The sequence below is a fragment of the Gadus morhua genome, chromosome 7 (assembly GCF_902167405.1).
Source record: "Gadus morhua chromosome 7, gadMor3.0, whole genome shotgun sequence".
NCBI classification, from domain to species: Eukaryota; Metazoa; Chordata; class Actinopteri; order Gadiformes; family Gadidae; genus Gadus; species Gadus morhua.
Window position 1 is genome coordinate 6,812,845 of NC_044054.1, and position 6,219 is coordinate 6,819,063.

General features: G+C 38.4%; 1 long non-coding RNA gene across 1 annotated transcript; it reads left to right on the forward strand.

The window, feature by feature from the left end:
* The first annotated feature begins 835 nt into the window (after window positions 1-835).
* Window positions 836-4,696, forward strand: LOC115546528 (uncharacterized). The gene is made up of 3 exons (XR_003977239.1): window positions 836-897; window positions 989-1,084; window positions 2,270-4,696. It is a non-coding gene; the product is annotated as an uncharacterized LOC115546528 (long non-coding RNA).
* Window positions 4,697-6,219: the final 1,523 nt, after the last annotated feature.

The window sequence follows — 6,219 nt, forward strand, 5'->3', positions numbered from 1 at the left end:
AGGGCTGTCAACGAATATTCGAAGTTCGAATATTCGTTCGAAATGTATCCAAAAACGCGAATTCGAACGTGAAAATTAATATTCGAATGTGAAAAAACACTCCCGCGGTACAAGCGCCTCTATCTGCTTTGTGAATGAGCCTCTGTCTGTTCGCGATGTCCCTCATAATATTCGAATGTGAAAAAACACTCCCGCGGTACAAGTGTAACAGACTAGTATTGTGAAGAGCGAATGCATTTTATCCCCTCGGGGTTTCCGTACTTGGATATAGGTATTCCAGCTCGGCTATGCCATTCAATAAGCATCCGAAGTAGAGCTCAGGGAGCTAGTAGTCTGGCTGGTGAAAGCTGCTATAACGCAATGTTCTCGGCAAAGTCCGAGACAGCTTTTTTTTCATGAATCCGAACGGTGCGTAGTGCTGGCCCTTTCGCTGGCATGGTGGAAGACGTAGGCGACATGCATTTTTTTCTTTATCGATTTTAATAGGCCTTCTCGATAAATGGTAAGCAAAGCAGGGAACGTTACCACTAGCATACTTCGTAACATTCAGAAGCGGGCGTCTTCTTCAGATTACTATAGTTTGCGCGCTTGCAGGTGTGGTGGTGAAATGCAAGCGATACAAAGTTGTGGCTTTTCATGATTAGGCCTCCACGTTACTGGGCTGTTTATATGATATATATATATCCCACTAATTTGAACCATGGTTTTGTCGCATTATTGACATATTGACGGCAACTGCGTAAAATAGGCAACCAGATATTCGAATAGTTCGAATTAGTGATTTTTTTCCAAACGAACATTCGAATGTCATTTTTGAGCAATTTTGACAGCCCTAGAGGACACCAGGCCGGGCTGGGACAGGGGGCATAGAGACCAAGCCCAAATCCATCACCCTGGGTACTCTACCTGATGACATGGAACAATTCCCTTCATAGTACAGGCTTTATGTTCAGTGGCTAACTTGCTACACACTTTATACCAACTTCAGAATGTGTCAGCTGCTGGATATGCTGCCGTGGGTATAGGAGGACACCAAACCACGCAGGGACAGGGGGCAGAGAGACCAAGCCCAAATCCATCACAGGTGAGATTACAATAACAGTTACGATTTTTGAGATTACCAGAAGCCTTCTCTTAAAGGTTTGCTAATAACCCTAGGCTTGATGCACGCATTGTCTTAAAATCTCTACATTGTAAAGACCACTTTTTCACTGACTGTTTCATTTTTTCTGTCAGAGGGATGTGTGCTTCTCTTAGTAGGCTACAAAAAGAATCAACGGGCAAATAACGGATACAATTGTTTTTAAAAACAGGAAGCTGTATATTTACAGTCTCAAGTTCTCATCAAAAAGAATCTAGCTAATGAAATTTGCAACACTTTTGTTCTCTTTTCTCCTTTAATCGATGTGAATATGACGCCTTCAACTTTTTTGTTTTGGCCGAAAAATACAGTTTGGTCGAGAACATATTGGACTACTAGCCAATCCCACCAATTCAAACTTGATAGTTTGGACCATAACTATGTGACTGATTCACATTGGCATGGCATTGTCATCCACTATTATAACACCATCACTATCATTATGCATGGTGATGTGAGTGTTACTTTTGGGAGCTGCTTTATTGCCTGGTACTGGTGACCTTGCCATTATGAAGAAAAATCAATGAATTCTAGGATTTACTTCAAAATTCTATGGAGATATTAAAGGACCTGCCTCTGTGACGTAAAGCAATGACAAGTGGCAAAATGAAAAGACATGTACGATTTTAAATGGTCTGATGTTAGGACCTAAACAACTGTTTGGGAGGACCCAAAGTGAACTATTCACACAAGTCATCTAAAATAAAGCAATCTAAAAACCTAACATATCAGTAAATTGAGGGAGTTGAATGATAAACTAACCTAAAGCACATGTGAGAGACTTAATACTCAACTCTAGGAAAAGTCTGGAAAAGGTTTAGTTTAAGTCTTAGGTGCCAGCAGATGGGGCACCAAAGGGCACACAATAACGAACACAAGGATTTTTCAATTTCTTTTTTAATCATTGTATTTAGTAAATATCCAACAATATTCTAACTATTTGTAATTTCCTTTCATTAAATGTAGTCCAGCTAGGAGCATCATTACTGTTAGTGTGGTTGATGTAGGATGTTTTTACATAAAACAATGACAATAAATAAATCTTATGTATCACCAACTTGAATATGCACTATTGAGAATGTTTTGTACACTATATGAATCTTAATCTAGATCTCCCATTCTTTTTAGGAGGAAGATTATGGAGATTGCCTTTTGTACCCTGGAGCACCTATCACCAAAGGTCAAAGTCTAGTCCTGCTGATGTCGTATGTCCTGAGGCATAACCTGACCGGGATTGCTTTAGACCATCTTCTGCAGATATTCAATGAACATTTTCCAGGACTGATGCCAGCAACCTCGTATCTTTTCCATAAATCATATGGTCAATATGGAGAGTATGAGCCCCATTTTTACTGCCATCACTGTTCTAACTACATTGAAACAAAGGAATGTGGTTTGGCACAGTGTCCTCTGTGTCAATCAGCATTTGATGGAAACATTAGCCTAAAAACGGGTTCATATTTTCTGGTTGTCATTTTATCCTCGCAGATAAAAGAGATTCTAGAAAATCCGAACATCCATATCTCACGACATACATCAACTCCAGGTTTTATCTGTGATATACAGTGTGGAGTTGAGTATAGGAAGCTCAAAGACAGTGGTGAAATTGGTGAGGATGACATCAGTCTCCTCTGGAACTGTGATGGGATCCCTGTATTTAAAAGCTCGAAGTGTCAAATATATCCCAACATCCAGACTCTCCTTACTCCATTTGTTAAAGAACTTGAGGAACTTCAAACTCACAGCATTACCTGGGCAGATGGTTGCACTTCAAAGGTGCATGCCCTTATATGTAGTTCCGATTTTTTTTATCAGTTGCCAGGCCACTTCTCCGAAACACCAAGCAGTTGAATGGGATTTATGGTTGTGACTTCTGTTATCAAAGAGGTGGGGGACCTTATCCATATGTTAGTCCTGAGCCACGTCTTCGTACTGAAGCTGAGCATTTCGACGATGCCTTGAATGCAACCCCTAAGCAGCCTGTCATGGGAGTGAAAGGACCAAGTCAACTTATTAAATTGGACAAATTTCAAATGATCCAAGGCTTTGTTCCTGAATACCAGCACAGAGTAGCTAGCCAGCTGTCTAGCTACTCTGTGCAGCTGTCTAGCACAGAGTAGCTAGACAGCTGGCTACTCTGTGGCTGGATTCTACTAACCATGCAAATGCGTGGTACATAGGCACCAAAACTGAGTTGATCGACAAAGAACTTAAGGCAATCTTGCCACCGACCGAGGTAACAAGAGTACCACGATCCATCAAAGAAAGGAAGTTCTGGAAGGCTTCTGAGTGGAGGTCGTTTCTTTTGTTTTATGCTTTGCCTGTTTTGAACGGGATCCTGCCCAGAAAATACTGGAACCACCTTTTCCTATTGGTTTTTTCCATGTATCATCTCCTGCAAGAAAGGATCAGAGAGGGTGATGTGACGATAGCCGAGCAGGCTTTGAAAAATTTGTCAGAGAATTTGAGGGGTTGTATGGCACAGCCAGTGTGAGGAACTGGGGACCTCTGTGGGCCACATCGACATTTTCCTTTGAATCTTTTCATAAGATAAGATAAGATACAACTTTATAAATCCCCCGTAGGAGAAATTTGTTTGTTGCAGAACAGCCCAGCAGCAATGGAAGGACACAAGAAAAAATAACAATGTAATAAATAAATACAATAAATACAAAGTGCTAATGCATAAGTAATGTAATAATAATAGTAATGGTACCCTGTTGGAACCACTCATGTCCCTGTTCAAATAATGAAAAGGTACCTTAGGGGGAGGAGTCTCGCACAGAAAGGAGTTAGAGTAATGAAAAATGCTGATGATAATGTAACATTTATTTTCTTTGAACAACAGGGCAGCAAGTGTTCAACTGAGAAATCAGTTCAAATCAGTGCCCATGTCAGAGTTTTTGGAAAATCAGTACATACGGGTGTTTCGGTGTTACACATGCTTGCAATAGATGAACTACTTGGTGTCAGGGTAAGACAAGCTTGCTACTACAACCGTTTCATTGTGAATGGAATACTGTATCACTCTGACACCAACAACCGCCTACAGAAAAGAAACAACTCAGTTGTAGAGTTGCAGAATGGGTCACTTGTCAGAATTCTGAGCTTGGTAGTTTCTGGTGCAATACACTGTGTTTTGGTCAAGGAGCTTCTGAAGTCCGGAAGGAAGCTGTGCAGAGACACAACACTTAATATTGCATCAAGCTTTATTTTTGAAGTGTCTAAGTCCAACAACATGTATGCCATTCATCCAGAGTCATTGACAGGCAAATGTGTCATGATTAAGTCAAGGGAGAAGGTATGTGTTATTCCTCTTCCAAACAACATTGAATGAGACTGATTTGACTGGGCATCAAGGAAGGTCTCAAACTTTCCAGAAAACTTTGATTTGTTATTAAAAGGGTTGAAGATTGGCTGTGATAAAAATGTGGTACGAGATAATACTTGTATTGTAAAATAGAGATTTGATTGACGTGTAAAGTACACAGTACCTGTTATTAAAGATTGGGATGTACAAACTTGTTTTAGAAACTGTTCTGAACCTGACATACTGTGCATAAAGTGAAATCCTTCTGTCAAGCAAGTCTTTGTGCATTAATGCATGATGGTAACAGTCTATATAATTCCCAGTGGGGTAAATAAAGTACACTTATTATACGTATACTAAGACACTACTACTAAGTAATTAAGATTAAGTACATGTATTTGAAGTGAACTAAAGTACAACTAAAAACTGAAGTAGAGTACTTTTCATGTAAGTTTACTACAATACACTTTCAGCTAAATGAATTTTATAAGTACACTAACGTACCACTATAAGTATTTTCAATTTAGAATATTTTTTCACTGAAATACAGCTTAAAATGAACTTACATTAAAGTGAACTTTATGTCAGTATACTTAAATACACTTCGAATGAAGTGACATTGAAGTACACTTTAATAAAGCATTTTAATTGTGTATTTCAAAATAACTTTAAAATAAAGTACGCTAAATGACCATTATAAGTATTTGCAAATTAGTATACTTTTTCTAAGTACACTTACGTAGAATTTACAACACACTTAGGCAAGGCAAGGCAACTTTATTTATATAGCACTTTTCATACACAAGGCAGACTCAAAGTGCTTCACATATAAATATTGTTATACAATAAAATAAAATAATAGATAAGTAAAAGAAAACATATGCAAAGAAATGAGTAAAATAGAAAGTGCAATGTATTTAAGATCAGATCAACAGTCTCTCTGGTATCCGCGTTGGGACTCCAACCCGACCTAAAAGGAACTTGGTACTTTCTCTGGGACTCCAACCCGGATTCTAGTAACCCTTATCCTTTCTCTCTGGTGTCAGATCATGTATCTTTCTGGTTAAAATAGAAAATTAAATTGAAAGTTAAAAAGGCTTTTTAGTAAGTAAAATTGAAAGTGCAATGTATTTAAGAGAAAATTAAATTGAAAGTTAAAAAGGATTTAAGAAGATCAGATCAACAGTCTCTCTGGAACCCAAGTCGGGACTACAGCCCGACCTAAAGCACAATATTCTAGGACTCTAACCCAGCTTCTAGGACTCTAGCCCAGCAACCTTTCTCTCTGGTATCAGATCATGTATTTTTCTGGTAAAAAATAGAAAATAAAGGGAAAGTTAAAAAGGCATTTTAGTAAAATAAAGGTAAAGTATTTAAGATTTAGCAGAAAGCTAAAGCAAACATAAAAGTCTTCAATCTTGTTTTGAAGGGGCTCAGAGTTGGGGCAAGTCTTAAATCCTCAGGGAGTTTATTCCAGCTATTTGTTGCATAGTAACTAAATCCTGCTTTCCCATGTTTCGTGTTTACTCTGGGGATAATTAACAGATTGGTCTCAGAAGATCTTGGTGTTCTAGAAGGCTTATGTGGTGGAAGCATATCAGTTAAATATTTTGGGCCTAAACCATGTAGGGATTTATAGGTTAGCAACATGATTTTAAAATCAATTCTCTGACCTACAGGAAGCCAATGTAACGATTTAAGAATTGGTGTAATGTGTTCACATTTTTTGGTCTTTGTTAAAACTCTAGCAGCAGCATTCTGAACAAGC